Consider the following 17286-nt stretch of genomic DNA (forward strand, 5'->3'; position numbering starts at 1 on the left):
TATAACTCGATATGGTATTCTACGCGTAGACAAAAGATTGTACTTTAATTTAATATAAAAATCATTAAAATCCGCTTGCTGTAAGTATAAAAAATTAGTTTCGAACTTTTTTTTTTTGCAATGTATAGTCAATCAAAACAGATCAACTTTTGTTTAAAGTATTTTCTTGTTCAGGTTATCGCAAGTACTTGAAACATCGTAACTAGAATATATGTAGGACACCCTGTATATATTCGGGATCTTGTAGATTGTTAAAAGACCATGTTACGAAATTTTGATTACATCCCGTGTACGATTGATCCAAACTTTGTTTAAATTGTTTCCTCTGCGAGTGGATTTTTTATTTTAAACCAACATTTAATATATATAACACACTTATATATAAAAATATATAAAATATGATTTTATTTAAAATCCACCCCATCGAGATGAAAAATATAAAATAAACATATTTTATCTGTATGTTAATAATAAATCTATTCTATTGTCAAATTTATCTAAATACGTAAGTATGATCCGTAAGAAAATCAACTATGTTGCACGAGTGTTTAAGAGAATGTACTCAGACGATGGTGGATAGGGACGATATAAAGTTACGAGCTGCAAAGTGGCAGAACGATCCGGTGTACAGCGGCATTGTAATCGGCGAATTAATTAAGCCATTAAGCAACGGCAGTGGCGGCGTCGGCGCACGCCTGTTAATCGTCAGATCGCTAATTATGCTAAGCGAACGAGATGTACCGCCGACGTATGGCATGTGCAGGTGAATGCAGTGTGTGTTACGAGGCCGTATAGCACGTGCTGCATCATCGATCCATATATACGAAGAAAGGAGTTGCCATGAAGTGAGGGCGAGGGGGAGGAAACGGGGAACGGGGGATGTGAACCTGATGATACTGTTGATTGATACGTGAGATCACCGCAGAAAGAGATAGATAGAAAAAAAAATAACAGAGAGAAAGAAAGAGAGAGAGAGAGAGAGAGAGATCATTTTCATTTCATAAATATTAATTTAAACAAAAAATAATGTTCGTTTTCAATTTCTATCTCGATTACAATTATACTCTCGTAATAAGAATTTATCTAATTATTAGCTGATAATTAATATATATATATGAAGTATAAAATGTATAAAGAAATATATAAGGAATAAATAAAAATCGATTTATACATCATCTCCGTAAGTTCTAATAAGCTTGCAAGCTCCATTAAAAGCCACTTACGCATAAAGAAATATCGTGAATCCCACTCTCCACCGAAAGGCGTCCTTGTCTACCGATTCTCGATAAAAACAGAAAAGAAAAAATAAAAAGAAAACGGTAAGAAGACGAGTCCCTCTCATCGCGTTTTACCCTCTTCCGTCTAGCTCGAAGAAGAGAAATTTACAACAACGAGAGAGAAAAAGAGAGAGGAGGATGAAGAGAAAGAGGAGGAGGAGGAGGAGGAGGTAAAAAATCGTCGAGAAAAGAAATTACTTTCTCTTTTGTATTTCGGTATCTCGCGCGCGAGTTTTACCTTCTAGATAAGGCAGAGTGTAAGAGAACGAAAGAGAGAAAAAGAAAGAAAGAAAGAAAGAAAGAGAGAGAAAAACCAGTGAGAAGGGGATGGGAAGGGGTGAAGAAAGATAGGGAAGAGGGAGGAGTAGAAGAAGGAAGAAATGGAAGAGCACGGCTGGTCGACGAGAAGGTGGGAGGTGGTGTAGAATAGTAGGAGGAGGGGTAGGAGGGGGAAACGAGGGGTGGGTTTATCTCGCTCATCCTCATTAAAMCCCTCCCAAGCCAGTCGCTTCTTCCTGCGGAACCTCGGTCCTCTTTTCTCCACGCTTCTTCTTTCTCTGTTCGTTTGGCACGAATCCGCCCCTCGGTTCGCACACCACCACCACCACCACCATCACAACCAACGCAGCAAGCTTTACGATTGCGCGCGCGCGCGCGCACTATCGCAAAAGAGAAAGAGAGAGAGATAGAGAGATAGAGAAAGAAAACTGTAAAGCTTGTGGTAGATAGGTAGATAGGTAGGTAGGTAGGTTGGTATCCCCCACCGACTTGTTGTAGCACGCTCTATTAATTAAAAAAATGGGGACTCCGAGGGAATGGTGGTCAGTGGTAGAGGAGAGATATGAGGTACGTTAACTCGCATCGACGCCTCCGTAATTGGAAAGGAAGAATATTGAAGAGAGAAAAAGAGATGAATGTATGAGAGAGAGAGAGAGAGAGAGAGAGAGGTATCTGTGCAACGATACACCTATCTATCTTTTATCTGTATTTTATATATTATTTTTTTATATATTCAATATTTCTTTATTATTTCTTTACGATCTGCGAATCTTTCTAATCGTATAATTTAATTAGACCTTTTTCTTTTTTATATATATGTATATAGTTATATGATTAAAAAGAGAGAAAGTATTAATGCATAATTATATCTTTGGGTGTGTACAATATATGTATTATTATTTATCATTTTTTACTACTATTATCAATAATTTTTTATCGTGAATTTTTCTAATCATGCATAGGTATCCGTATAATTATAATACTTTGTAAAACGTGTAATTTATTTTCGAAGACTTTCATTTAATCGCAGCTCCGATACACGAAAACAAATCGATAGGAAAAACAATTCGATAAATTTTTGCTTCGTCAAAACTAAACACCGAACCGTTTGTTAAATGCTTATCTCGAAAAAGAGAAGTAGAAGTAGAAGAAAAAGAAGAAGAAGAAGGGTGGTGGCTAAAACAAAGGATTGGTTGGTCGTAGACTCGTAGTGGGTTGGTCGATAGTCTTACTAGAAGCGCCAATAGGCGCTCGAGCGTAAACCCTTCGTCCTTACGATCTTTCGTCGAGATCCTCGTGCTACGAATAAGGGAAAGGGACGGGGAAAAAAAAGGGGCTCTTTATCCAGGAAGGTCTTAAGATTTCGAAAAGGGTTCTTTGCTCGTTTCTCTGGACCCTCGTAAAAATCGACGAATCTCTTTCAGCATGGTGAAGGAGGGGGTGTCGGGGGGTTGCGGGGGTAGAAAACGCTGGAAAAAAAACGCTTCTCGATCGCCATCTTTCTTCGTTTCTTTTTCTTTCTTTCTTTCTTTCTCTCATACAACCTAGACCTTATTTTATTGACTTATTCAACGTTCTTTTCTATCGCCGTTAACTTCTCCAAATTGAACGATAAATTTGTCTCAAATGAGATGCCCATTACAATTTTGATCGTTCACGTGTATATATATCTCTCTCTTTCTCACGTGTGTAATAATATTCATATACGTGATTGCACTGGCTCGTGTAACATGTAGAATAAATTAGGATGGTTGAGCGAAATTAGGATACTTTGCATGTTTGTATTCGTATTACTTTTATGACATCAGACAAATTTCATATATATATACATACTTCCGGGTTATTGAATATACTATACGTACGATTTAGTTAAATTCGAGTGATAACGTAATAACCGATTATTACGTTCTTAGGGATTATTTTATTATCACGAGAGAAAAAATAATTTCAAAGTTCGTACGTTGTGTTGTACTTACTCGTGGAAAAGAAAAAAGAAAAAGAAAAAGATAAAGAAAAAGAAAAAAAGAAAGGAAAGGAAAAGATAATAAATCGAGGATAATTTTATGAGGAAAGTGAAATTTCTGACATCGTGGAATCATCGACGATCTCCTTCCTCTGTCATCATAACGCATCTCGTTTATTTAACACTTACTTTTCTTTTTTTTTTTTCTTTTTTTTGTTGTTTTTTTGTTTTTTTATTATAGGTACATCCTTACGCGTAAAGATCTACATAAAAACTTATTAAAACGAGCTTAATCATATGTTTATAACTGGTTCTGGGCTGGGGCAGCTTCGCGTGATGTATCAGCGCACAGTATGCCGGTTCTAAAAGCAAAAGAAACATCATCGAAAACTTAGAACAAATTCTATCTCGAACTTGATATATCGTTATATATTAAATAAATATATATAGTCAAAATAAGAGAGAGAGAGAGAGAGAGAGATAATCACAGATAATATATTATACACATTAGTAAACTTATCTATCGATGCTCGAGAAAAATATAAATAATTTTCACGCTATAGATTAATTATTAACGAATAACTTTGATAACGCGTGTTAAACTAACGAATAAAAAATGATATCACCGTAGAATACAGGAAAAGAGTAAGAAACAAATTATAATAATAATAAGAAAAAGAGAAATGTGTGTAAAATCTAAAACAAAACTAATTATAAAAGTAAAAGTTAATTTATGACTATTGTCGCGTGCATAAGAAATACACAAAAGTCGATCCGTTTCGATCGGTTGTGATGGTATTTCCGTCAGAAAATATGCCACCGTAGAAATGGTAATATTCATTTATCCGTTCTAATGGCTGCTACACCGATCCACCGGGAATCTTCCAAGTGTGGGTGATAGGTAGAAGAAAGAAAAGAAAAAAAAAAAGAGAGAGAGAGGAAAAGAAGAAGAAGAAGAAGAAGAATAAAAGGATGGAAAGTGCAAATTGTGGCACCGAGCTTAATCCCGCGGAATCGATGAACAACGATCCTGACTTCTTCCAACGCGTCAACCTGGAACACGACATCGTATCCGCCATTATATTCTCCATAACTCCTTGAGTTCCCGGAGGACCTCTTTTTTATTTTTCCTCTTCTTCTCCCATAAACCGAGAGAATGTACAAAACGTTGTAAACCGGTGTACGAAGCATACACGCTCGTAATTAATAATAACGGAGTAATTATCTCGGGGAGTGGAGACCCACAAGTGGCTTCCCCAACCTACCTCCCTTCCCCCCCCCAACGTCGCCCCTTCTTCATCCCGCATCATCTCCTCGAGAAACCTTCAACATTGCTTCTACTAACATTGTTCTTACGCGTCGTGCATATTAACAATCTATAGATGGAATACACACGCGACGACGCTTCTTCTTCTTCTTTTTCTTCATTCTCCACGATCGGCGTAATTATCACGTGATGTTTTATTTTATTTCTCTTTCTTTTTCTTCTTTTTTTTCTTCCCTTTTTTTCCCATTTTTTCCCCCTTTCTTTCCTTTTTTTTTTATTCGACGATGCAAACGATCCAATTTGTTTCTTTTTCTTTCTAAAGACCTAAGTATACACTTAGGTAAGTATTTTTCTCTCTCTCTCTTTCTCTCTCTCTCATTTTTATTCTATGCATTTTGTATATATATATTAATATCTTCGTGAAATTATATATTCACGATAATGATATCAGATATCCTGTATAGCTCGATTCTCAGCAGATGTTGCATTATATTAATTCGCTGCAAGAGATCGTAGTGAACATTTTTTACTACTTTTTTCTTTTTTCCATTCGACATTTATAAAGATATAAGGATTAATAACAATTAAGTATTTTTGATTAGTCAAAAGTGTAAATATTATATCTATATAATATAATATAATGCAATGTTTTTTAAAGAATAACTTTGAAAAGAGAAACATAATCGCACGTGGTGACTACAAAATCAATCTCGCGTTTCTTACAATGCAATAAAACAATTAAACGCGATCAAGAAAAGAGTAAAATACGATAGAAAAGTGAAAGAAAGAAAGAAAGCAAAAGAAAGAAGGGAAAGAAAAAAAATGGTCGAGGAAAGGACGGAGATCCGACAAATGAATTTTTATTGGCTCTCGTTTCTCCGACGGTGGCTTATCAAAGCGACCGTCCGATTGGCACAATAGTCGACGAACGGGTGCCAGATGTAGGGTCGAAGAACTGCCCCCACCCTAACCTTCACCCTCTCCTCCCACTCCTCCACCCCATCACCACCTATTTCTCTTCCTCTTTCTATCTTTCTCTCTCTTTCAACGTAATTATTTTTGCGAGGGTGAGAAGCTCTGGTGCTGACAGGCCCGACTCGATAAAGCCAAAGAGAGAAAGAGAGAGACTAGTATAGGAAACTACGAGAAAAAGAAAGAGAGGAAAAGGGGGGATGGTTGTGGTGGTGAGTTTCATTGACGGAGAGACACGGGAGTTTCTCGATGATGAGAAAAGAGAGAAAGAGATTATATAGTACGTTTTGCTGACTATTCGCGTGCGAGAGAAATAGAAGGAAGATGGAGTTAACTATGAAGATAGAAAGAGAGAAAGAATATATACCTACCTATAGAGGTAGATATAGAATCCAAGAGAACGCATTTACAGTCGCGTGAGGCGACGCGAGGCCGCGTAAACCCGCGAAAACAGAGATGGAAACGAAGGGAAAAAGGTTCGTTCGTTTCATGGACGCGTGCTGGACGCAACAGAGAAAGAGAAAGAGAAAGAGAGAGAGACAAAGATTCGTGTCATTGGCAGCATATCGACTAAACTGGAAACTGACAGGTAGGACACGTTGGCATGTCTATAGAAAATGTGCGCACGGTTATTTAAGCGACGGAGAAAATAAACGGCGTCGATGATACGACCTTGAAGGTGGTCGACGACGAAACAGGACACTCTACTACTCGATCCCGTACAAAAAAAATCTTCCTATTCTTCTCTTCGATAAAATATATATATATATATATTTTTCTTTTTTTTTTGAGTTTTTTCTTTAAATTATATTTAAATGGTTAAAATGTGAGAAATCTAATGGGTCGATTTAAAATTGTATCAATGATCGATACGTGGTTTTATCGATATATATATATATATGTATGTATAAAAAGAAAAAGGATCGCGATTTATCAAGGATATATAGAAAAAAAGATCCTTTACAAGATCCATTCTACTATGTCTTAATCCGTTTCTAATCAAAGAGGATGGCCCAGAATGATTTGGACGAAGGAGAAGGCGGGAAGAAGAAGAAGTAGAAGAAGAAGAAGAAGAAGAAGAAGAAGAAAGAAGAAGAAGAAGGTAGGATGACTTCGCTGGAAGAACTTGTCTGCTAGAACATCGCCACTCTGCTTCAATTTCTGGCGTCAATTAAAAAGTGACGCGGACCGAGGAAAATCAGTAATTAACGACGAGGCGGCTATTTCTTTCGATGTTCCTTCACTTTTTGTTTCCCCCCTCCCTCCCACTCCCTCCCACCCTATTTTTTTTTCCTTTTCTTTTTGCATTCCACGTGTTCTCGACTTTCCAATTTTACGTTTAAACCATTAACAATGTATCCAAAGAAATACCAATGACTTCGACGATTAAGTCATAATATCGATTTAACATATATAAAAAAAAACAGATAAAAAAAATAGAAAGAAAATATTTAACGATTGCGTATATCAGCAATAGGTAATAATTTGACGGACCAATGGGATTCCGTTGTTTCGTCGAAGAAAACATTTAATCCTAGTTTAAAGAAGAAGAAGGAGAAGAAGAAGAGGAGGAGGAGGAGGAAAGAAGGAAAGAAAGGAGAGTGGATTTCGTATCAGAAATATTACCAGGATATCGTACTGGACCTGAAATAAACCACCATCGGTGAACTTAACGATCCTCCTTCTTCTACGTGTCACAGTGAAACGGCTAACCACGATTCGAGCGTGTCGATAAAGGGAAGCTTCACAAGCTCGACGAAGACACAGCTGAAGTTCGTTATACGTCGTGACTCGACAAACCCGATTTCTTCGACGATCTACCTTTGACTATCTTCTTCTCTCTCTCTCTCTCTCTCTCTCTCTCTCTTTTTATATCTTTCTTTCTTCCTCTCTTTCTCAGGGATTCGCGCGTGCTTACTTGTCTCTCTTTCTCTTAAACTCGCATCTCTTGTAAGCGTAAGTACATTCAACGGAATCCACAACAAAGTTGGAACTCCTTTCGCTTAGAAAAGAAAGAGAGAGAAAGAGAGTCGTTAAAGCAGAGTCGATAATTGTAGCAAATCCGTGGTTACACGGGCATAGACCGTGCGATCGTACTTAAACGCTTAATTATATACGGCCAGAAACCAAACGGTGGGGATTCAGCAATATCAAGAGTTGCTGGTAGACGATAAAAACTAACGAAGGAAATATATTTTTCTTCATTTTTTTTTTCCTTTTCCTTTTACCTTTTTCCTTTTTCTTTTCGTTTTCCTAGGCGTCAACCATTATTGCTATTCGTAGCCGATTAAACCGACGGTCTCGGAGTGGTCTTCGATAATCGGACGTTTCTCGATCAATCGACGAGATTAATCCCTATCGCGAATGGAAAGGCTTGAGCTTCGAGCGTCTATAGCAAACTCGATCGGCAGAAGATCGATAATAATCGAATTCTAAAGACCTCGAGTAGAGTAGGATCGATCGGCAAAAGATCTTTCATTTTTTTACTTATATACTTGGATAGATAGTATATGTTACGTATGTACGTACACATGCGTATACCTATATATATATATGTATACGTAAGTATATAGTTGCGATCGTTTCTTTAACAACGAACAATTTTATTCCTTTCTCACGAACACCCGCACCTCATTAACGAAGCACACGACGATTAATTAGTGCCGAGTGCCATACCGATAAAAGCGTACGAATTAAAATCGAGGTAAAAAGGAGGAAGAATAAATCTCTGGTGAACGTCGAGGAGGACATAAGAGAGAAAAAGAGAGAGAGAGAGAGAGAGAGGGAAAGAGAAAGAGAGAGAAAGAGAGAGTCGTACGAAGTGATTAATCGACGCGGGTCGTTAAGAGAATTTCGCACGTGGAATATCGAGTCCCGCATCGCGAGAGTCTCCAAGCAGCGAAGATAAGCGAGCGTGAAGTTCTACAGAGGAATGAAATAATTTCTTCATTTTCTTTCTCTTTTTCTCTCTCTCTCTCTCTTTCTCATCATCATCATTTCGTATATAGCTCGTGAAATCGAGGCCAAAAAGATAGTTATCCTTTTAGATAGAGTAAGTTCACGCGTGCCTAAGGAAGAAGATACTACGATATTTGAAAACAAGAAAAAAAAAAAAGAAAGAGAAAGAAAGGAATAAATAAATAAATAAAAGAAATTTTTGTTGTTGTTGTTTTGTTGCGTTCATAAAAAAAAAGAAAAAAAAGAAGGAATGAGCCTACGGCTAATTACCTGAAATAACCCATTAGTCCTGTATCCCTCCCCCCACCCACCGATCGTCCAACAAATTACAAGGCGAGGAATGAAACAGAGGTGGCGCGTCATCTTTGACGAGTTAATTTCGAGCAGGGATCAGTACTGAAAACCCCTCCTCCTCCTCCTCCTCTTCCTCTTTCGATAGCCATTACTCTTCTTCTTCTTCTTTTTCTTCTTCTTCTTCTTCTTATGGTTCGAACAACCCGTTTCCATGAATCAGCGGTATTCCATGATCACGGAATATCGAAACTTTAAAAGATCGATTGGGTTTGATTTCTATCAACGGTTCTATAAATCCTTTTTCAAAGTTTCTATTGAAAATATAATATATATATATCTAGATAAATAACGTAACTTACGTAACGTATTTAAAAAAAATAAACACGTAATATTTAATTTATATAATAGATAATAAAATTAAAAAAAAAAAGAGAAAAAGAAAAGAAGGACTTTGTAATAAACTACATTGAAAATACACTTTATACACTTTGATACTACGGTAAGCGATGAAAAGGGAAGGAAAAAGAATCCCTTTTCGCTAGATGGGATAACAAAATGTAAAGTCGAATTTAACGGAGGAGATCCACGAAAGTCCCTGTTTGATGTTACGTAGCATAAGGAGGACAAAAGGCGGATAACCGCTTTATACAAAATACGGGAGTAAAACGAGGTGTGTGTGAAAGAGAGAGAGAGAGAGAGAGAGAGGAGCAATCACCAGCGATTTCATAGCTGTCGTCCTTGGCTGGAAAGACTTCGAGTTCCGTTTCAAGGCTGTGCTGCTGCTGGTGCTGTTGGTGCTGGTGCTGTTGGTGCTGCTGGCGTTGCTGTTGCAGGGCCAACATCGGTGAGGGATACCAGGAATGACGAGGCGCATTCCCAGCTTACCCTCGTCGTTCTTGGCTAGGAAGCTTTCCCTCTTGAAAAAATTCGGGATCGCGACACTTCTCCTCTCTGTGCATGTCTCTCACCCTCTTCTTCCTCCTCCTCCTCCTTCACCCGATGCTGCACCTTTTTCTTCTTCATTTTTTTCTTCTTCTTCTTCTTCTTCTTCCCTTAACACCTGACGTTTGAATTTTTAATTGACTCCGCGAGGTGAGATGAACGAGGTGTCAGGTAACTTTCTTGTCGATGAATAAAAGGCAAAGGTGCGTGGCGTGCTGTGGCGTGCGTACGAATGTACGATGGTAATTGACGATTATCAGCAAACCAACCGACCTACTGATATTTCTCATTGGATAATAAAACAAGGAATACTGTTGTAAAATCTATTAAACAACAACAACAACAACAACAACAACAACTATAACATGACGTTGGATTATATTTAACGATCGTTTATAACGAATTAGGAAATGTATTTAGAAAGGGATTAGTTTAAGTAGCGAACGAGAGGTTGGTCATCGAAATGATAAAAAGAAGGAGGAAAGAAAAAAAAAGTTTAGCGATCGGATGTTTCGTCGATTAGGTTGAAGCATCGCGAAATTGGGTTGGGCAGGAACGATTTGGTGTATCGGGCCGGATCGAAGATGGTCGTGAACAAGAAACGGTGGAACGTGGCAGGCTCGTTTGACCGAAACGAAAGGTGTCTTTCGGTTTTTGCCGTGCAATCGGCCAAGATAGCGCTCGGAAACGGGCTTTGGGAGAATTTTTTAAGTAAGCTTTGTAATTAAAGCTACCGCTTTAAGATGATCGGGGCGGTGGGATGGAGGGAGGGGTAGGTAGGTGTCGAAGATCGGTCCTGGTGTTGCTGCTGCTGTTGCTTCTCCGTTAAAAGAGGAGGAGGAGGAGAACTCGAGCAGGCCGATTTTGCGGGCGTTTCGAGACTTGAATTGGATCGAACCTTCCGATCGATCTCGCCTAGTTTGTCCGAGCGTAACAAACGCGCCGTGCAGATCGATCTGTCGAGCGAAACTGGGCCAAAACGGCTGGGATCGGTCACGGGAAAGATGGAAAGAGAAGGAGGACAATCTCTCTCTCTCTCTTTCACACAAACTGAGTTTTCGATCCATCTTCGTCGACACCGAAAACCCGGTGGCATCTTAATTGTAACATCGTTTTGTCCCGTAACTTTAACAATTCGCTACTAATTAAGTCGCGATCGAAACCGGATTGAAAGGATCGAGTACAACAAGATTGTATAAGTAAAGAAAAATAAAAAGAAAAAGAAGAAGAAGAAGAAGAAACTTTAACGATACAAACAATATGATTTATGCGCAAAAGTATAATAATAAGAAAAGAAATAATAATCTCGCGAATAAAATAACATTGTTTAACGAAAAAGTAAATTGTAACGATCCTAAAAATCATCGAACGGAATAATCAACGACGATCGTATACGACCGAGGAAAATAAGGAACATCGGGAATAGGATTGGCAACTCACCGTGAGGCGCGAAACAATCAAGGATCCTGATCCTTCGTCGTTGGAGAAGTTCGAATTAGCCGCGAGGAAATCCGCTCACGTAGGCCAGGACTCTTGTACGCGTACGTTGCCCGTCACGTTCCAATCCCTGAAACAGAGACAAGACAAGCCACTCAAGTCTCAGCGAGCTGTTGACTTGCTTATACGAATTTATCATCTCATGAAAATATATCTCTCTTTCAATTTGAATTATCGATAAATAAACTTACTCGAAAAGTAACGTATTCACACTCTCCATAGAATAACCACAGCTGATACGCGAATTAAACCCACAAAAAACAAAATATATATATATATATTTTATATAAATATACAATATATATATATATATATATATATAAAATATATAACATAAAAGAAAAAGAGAAAAAGAAAAAACCAACCAATTTCACCGTTCATCCGAGTCACCCTTTTTTTTTTATCGGCGTATTATTAAAAAACGAAAAAAAAAATATTAAACAGGCTCTCTAATGATGTTAAAGTTTCTCGAAGTGAATCGAACGGACGTTTCGTTCCAAGTCTTCCTCGTCTGCGAGCATGGAGGTCGAAGACGGAGACGAAGAGAGATAGAGAGGAAAAGAGAAAAAGAGAGAGAGAGAGAGAGAGAGAGAGGAAGCTCGTAAAGAACTCGAAGAAGAGGCCCCGTACGCGTATACCCGATGCTCGAAGGATCGTGGACGTGCTCGCCACGAAGGGAATGCAGCGTGATGTATGCGACTTCACGCCTGACTCACGTCCGCGCGCATCAGAGAAACGCCTGATATTAAGATACGCGCGGTGATACATTATAGAGACATCATTCATCGACCAAGTCTTTTTATCTCCCTCTTCCTCTTCGTCCCTCTCCGTTCCTCTCCCTCTTCCTTTCTCTCTATCTCACTCAGTCACTCCATCCATCCCTCTATCCATTCCTCGTTGAGTGCCGACCCTCCCTTTGACGTGCCGCACCGATCGTTCCGATGTGATCGGGGAACCACGTTTCTCTTTCTTCTCTTAGAATCGTAAAGGTGACTATAAAATTTCACTAAAATCTATGGGGAATATGTGTGTGAGAGAGAGAGAGAGACCGATTATTATAATATTATTTATTATATATTAATATATTATATTTTTGTTATATCTCTCGTTAAACGAAATATATGTATGTGTGTGTGTATATATATGTATAATTGGTTTGCTTTTGTAAATAAGTCGACATATACGCTTTGTACGATTTTTTTTTCTTCTTCTTTTCTTTTTTATGAAGAATTATCATTAAAGTAATTTTTTGTACTTTAATTAATGATTTGGTTTATTACAGGACATTAATCTTAACTTTGATATTAGTCTCATTCGTGAAGTAATGTATTTATTATGTTGATACGCGTTATATATGTGTGTGTATATATATATGTATGTGTCAGTCGAATAAGTTAATTTTTACTTTGGAGACGTGAAAGTGGCCGCACCAAGTTGGTACTATCGTACCGTACCGTACCGTACCGTACCGGCGGCGATCGGCGTGATTCTTTGACGAAAGCGTACACTTATTTCTACGTGTGTTACATTAACTCTGTGTGAAAATGACGGATAGTCGTAACGAAATCTTTCGAGAGAAAGAAAAGATAGAATAGAGTGGCTCGTTGTTTCCTATATGCATGATCTCGATTGGCCCCTTTTTTGATCATTGTATTATAATATACTTAACGCTTTCAAACGAGATTGTTTAGCCGATAAATGAAAACAAAAAGATTCAAAAATTTTAAGTATTTGTAAAAATGACAATAGATAACTCTCCATTGATTAGCAATTCTTTTTACGTTTGATCAAAATAATTAATTACAAAAAGGATAGGATAATAATGAAAATGTTCAGAGTATCGCATTTAAAAAGCTTATAAAATGTCGAGCTTACAAATTCCTACAAAAAAAAAAAAAATGATTAAAGTGTTAAAGGGTTAAGGGATAATCTTAACCCATGAATGTATCACGGTGGAAAAAAAAGGGGGGGAGCTCTCTTTGAGATTCGGCCAAAGTTAGAAGGAAAAAAAAAAAAGAAAAAAGGCGAAGAAATCCGAGGCGAAACTCTCTACCACTACCACTACTACTACTATTACTACTGCTACTTTTTTTCTTCTTCTTCTTCTGTCTTTTTTCCTTTTTTTATTTTTTATTTTTCTGGGCGTCGCGACGTTATTACATGGTTCATTAGGGACGTAAGCCTGCGAGGCAGATTCGCTATTCGAGGGCCGAAGCTGAGAGGAAAATACTAGAGAAAGAGGAGGAGGAGGAGGAGGAGGAGGAGGATATAGAAGAGGATGGATGAAGGGAAGGGGTAAGGGAGGGAGTAGTATCAAAGAGAGCGAGGAGGAACGGCAAAGAAAGAAAGAAAGAGCGAACGAGCGAGAGAAGGAAGAGGAGGAGGAGGAGGTGAGGAGGAGGAAGGGGGTGCGATGCTCTATCAGGCAGGAGCAACGTCGAGACCAACCAGAGCGAAGCCGAGCCAACCAACCAGAGCCATCCACGAGTTGCGGATGCTCCAACTATTGCGCCGCGCACCCACGTAACACACCGAGATACACGGACACTGTGCTGATTCTGATGCTGCTATTGCTGGTACTGGTGCTGGTACTGGTGCTGCTGGTACTGGTACTAGTGCTGCTGGTGCTGGTGGCCGCAGTCAGCGTCGACGACGACGACGACGACGGCTAATGAGCAAAACTTCAATGATGCGCCCAGCAAGTGAAAAATCTGCTTCCCCTAATTACGGGATCCTTACCGACGCGCGCCTGCCTGCCAGCCTATTTGCTTGCTTGCAGGCTTGTCTGACTTCGTACTTTGCTTACACATTTTTCTCTACTTTGATCAAATCTATGCGTTACTTAATTTTCTAGGACAATGAGAAGAGTTCTCTGACTGAAACAAATTTTTCTTTCTTACGAAATAAAATTAAGATCGATTATATTATAAGTATAAGAGAGATTTTTTGGATAATTATATATATATATATGTATATGTAACGTTTTAATGTAAAAATTAAAACGAAAAAATTAGGAAAAGAAAGATAGAAATAGAATCGTTAAAAAATTCATGATGGACTTCGTTAGTAATTAATACGAGAGTGAGAAAAAGCTGTGAGGATTTCACGAGAATGATATTAGTTGAACAACCGTCGTCGGTTTTAATGGTATCCGCTACGAGGAGACTTCCGGTGACCGATCTCATCTCTAAAACCCTTCCAGTCTTTCGTTACAACCATCCCCGATCCTCCCCCTTGATCCGTCCCTCTCGCAAAGCCGCACCCACGTTGTCCTTCCTTCTCTCTCTCTCTCTCTCTCACTCTTTCAGATTTTCTACCTATTTTTCGTCGTCCATTCTACCACGGTAGAGTAGAAATGGACTTCCGTTTCCTGCGCATGATTTATTAGATAGTCAGATAACGTTAGCCGGTTGGACGTTATGCTTTAGAAAAATTTCAACGACTGTTATATACTTACGAATCTCTCTCTCTCTCTCTACGCGTATGGTTTTAATACCTAATTATGATAATATTCTTCTTTATGATTTAAAAAAAAGGAGAAGAAAAAAAAATAGAAAAGAAATAATAAAATTAATAAAATAATATAATCACAAAATAAATCCCCGTGTACAATATATTATTCACGATTAACCTCTAATGTTCATTTAAAAATCGTATCGTTGGATTATAAGAGTGGTAGAGAAGAGGAGAAGAGGAGAAGGAGAAGGAGGAGGAGGAGGAGGAGAGAAGAATAGAGTACAAACGCGTCGACGACTCGTGGGATGATCATTAACGTGCGATTCGCAAGCAATTAAATCGAAGTGGCAGGAGCAAACATCGATCGAAAAGAGAGTGAACGCGTCGAGGGAAAAGGTAATACCGTGTGTGTTTTACCTACGCTACGCTCCGCTCCGGTCGATGAGAGTTGGCCCATAGGGGTGGGTTGCCGTGTACAAGCGAAAAAGAAAAAAGATAGATAAATACAGAGAGAGAGAGAGAGAGAGAGAGAGAGAGAGAGAGAAAGAGAGGGAGGGAGGGGAGGGAGAGAGATGCCAGCTCTCAAATATTTACCAGCTCGTCTAAACAGCTTCGGGCATTGTTCCACGGTGCTACTATGTGTAAATTTAATCTTCCGCTCCCTGTGAAGATAAACGAAACTATCGAGATTACGAGCTGACTGGCTTTCTCTATCAACCTTCCCTTCCCCCCTTTCACCCCTTTCTCCCGTCACCCCACCCCTGTTCGAATTAGAGGAAGAATGGAAGACCGCATTATCGAACGTTTACGCTTAATAAAACGTGACGTGATCGTGGTCCGTGAGTCGTGAAATAGAAATCGATGGATAAGAGAGGCAGTTAGGAGGATGAGTTTCAACTTGGCGAACGAACCACTTGGAATTTGCTGACGTGCGTCTCCTTAACTCATTCTTTCTCTCTTTCTTTCTCTCTCTCTCTCTCTTTCTTGCTTTAGCGATCAAGATGGCGTAGTTGGCCAGGGTGACATCTTCTTCTTCTTCTTCTTCTTCATAGGGTGTCGTGAAAGATCCAGAAAAGGATTGTTAATCTTTTTCATGGATGCCCCCCCTCCTCCTCCTACTCGTTGGGGCTCGTTTGAATCGATGCAACGGAATGACGGGTCTTTATATGCATAAACATACTTTTATATATATATATATATATATATATATATAACATATTGGTGATAATATATGTATATAGGTAGTATATACGATAATATGTACACTTTTATATTGGTATGAGAGAAGACTGGAATCTTCGAGCCCTTTGTCGGACGATCATGGAACACCTGGACTCTCTTATCTCCGCTATCTTCTCTTCTTTTCTCTTGTTCGAGGTCACCTAAAGGGTATCCTCGATCTAGCAGAGTGCTTCGACAGCCAAGAAGAAATCACAGAGCAGTTAACGTGAAGCCGCCGCTGCCGCCGCCATGTCACTCTTTTAACCGCGCCTTCCTTCAGTCCGAAACAACTTATGACACCGGTTAACGCCAAGGGCGGTTCTTTTTATCCTCTCTCACTATCTCTCTTTCTCTCTCTTTCGATTATTATACTTCCTCTTATTTCTCATCTAAATTCTTACGTAATAACGTTTGCAAGTTTTCAACGATTAACATTAATCTTTTACTTCCCAATACATCGATACAATTTGTTAATAAATTAATCCTACCTAAACTAATCCCTTTTTTTTTTTTTTTTTTAAATGAAAAACATTTATTTTCTTGTCATTAATATTATCGCGCGTAGAAATTTTATTATCAAAATTGAAATGTATCTCGTAATCGTAACAAAACAAACGATGTTTTGTTGAACAGAAAAAAAAAATATATATTATATATTATATATTTATATTTATACCACACAATCTTATTTATTCTTCTTTATTAAACGAGACGGTATAGACTAAAAAAGGCGGCACATACGAAAGGATTCGAAAAAGGATACACACACGCGTAGGAATGCGCGAGTCAAGAGAGTTGCCCCGGTCCTAGGGAACCTGGCTAATGGACCCACTTAACGTCTCAACCGTCTCACGAAACGATCCCTCTCCTCCTCCTCCTCCTCATCCTCCGCCCCCTCCTCCCCCTCTTGCCCCTCCCCTTACCCCTGTTATTCTTCATCTCTTTCTATCATCTCCTCTTTTCGTTTCCAACGAGCAGCGTGCCGAGTTAATAATCGGCAATATTTATTTCGGATTGGATACGGCTCGGTCCGAAACGGCTCGTGCATTGTAACACCTGAGATTAATACGCTCCGTTCACGATCACGTCGTTCCTTCTTACTACTCTTTTCTCCGTTCACCTTGTTGCGACACGTTAGAATCTGTAAATGTGTAACGTTG

At 38.8% G+C, this 17286-nt stretch overlaps 1 long non-coding RNA gene across 2 annotated transcripts in view; it reads right to left on the bottom strand.

The window, feature by feature from the left end:
* Positions 1-17286, bottom strand: part of LOC106788396 — a 48756-nt gene that overhangs the window by 10859 nt on the left and 20611 nt on the right. The window contains exons 2-3 of one of the 2 annotated variants that reach the window (XR_001381894.1): positions 11393-11519; positions 3673-3881 (exon numbers count right to left, since the gene is read on the bottom strand). This is a non-coding gene — a long non-coding RNA (uncharacterized LOC106788396). Of the gene's footprint in view, positions 1-3672; positions 3882-11392; positions 11520-17286 lie in introns of those variants that run through there. The other variant, XR_001381895.1, reaches the window with a different exon arrangement.

Source organism: Polistes canadensis, unplaced genomic scaffold (genome assembly GCF_001313835.1).
Source record: "Polistes canadensis isolate GaletaPanama2010 unplaced genomic scaffold, ASM131383v1 scaffold_138, whole genome shotgun sequence".
Classification (NCBI taxonomy): domain Eukaryota; kingdom Metazoa; phylum Arthropoda; class Insecta; order Hymenoptera; family Vespidae; genus Polistes; species Polistes canadensis.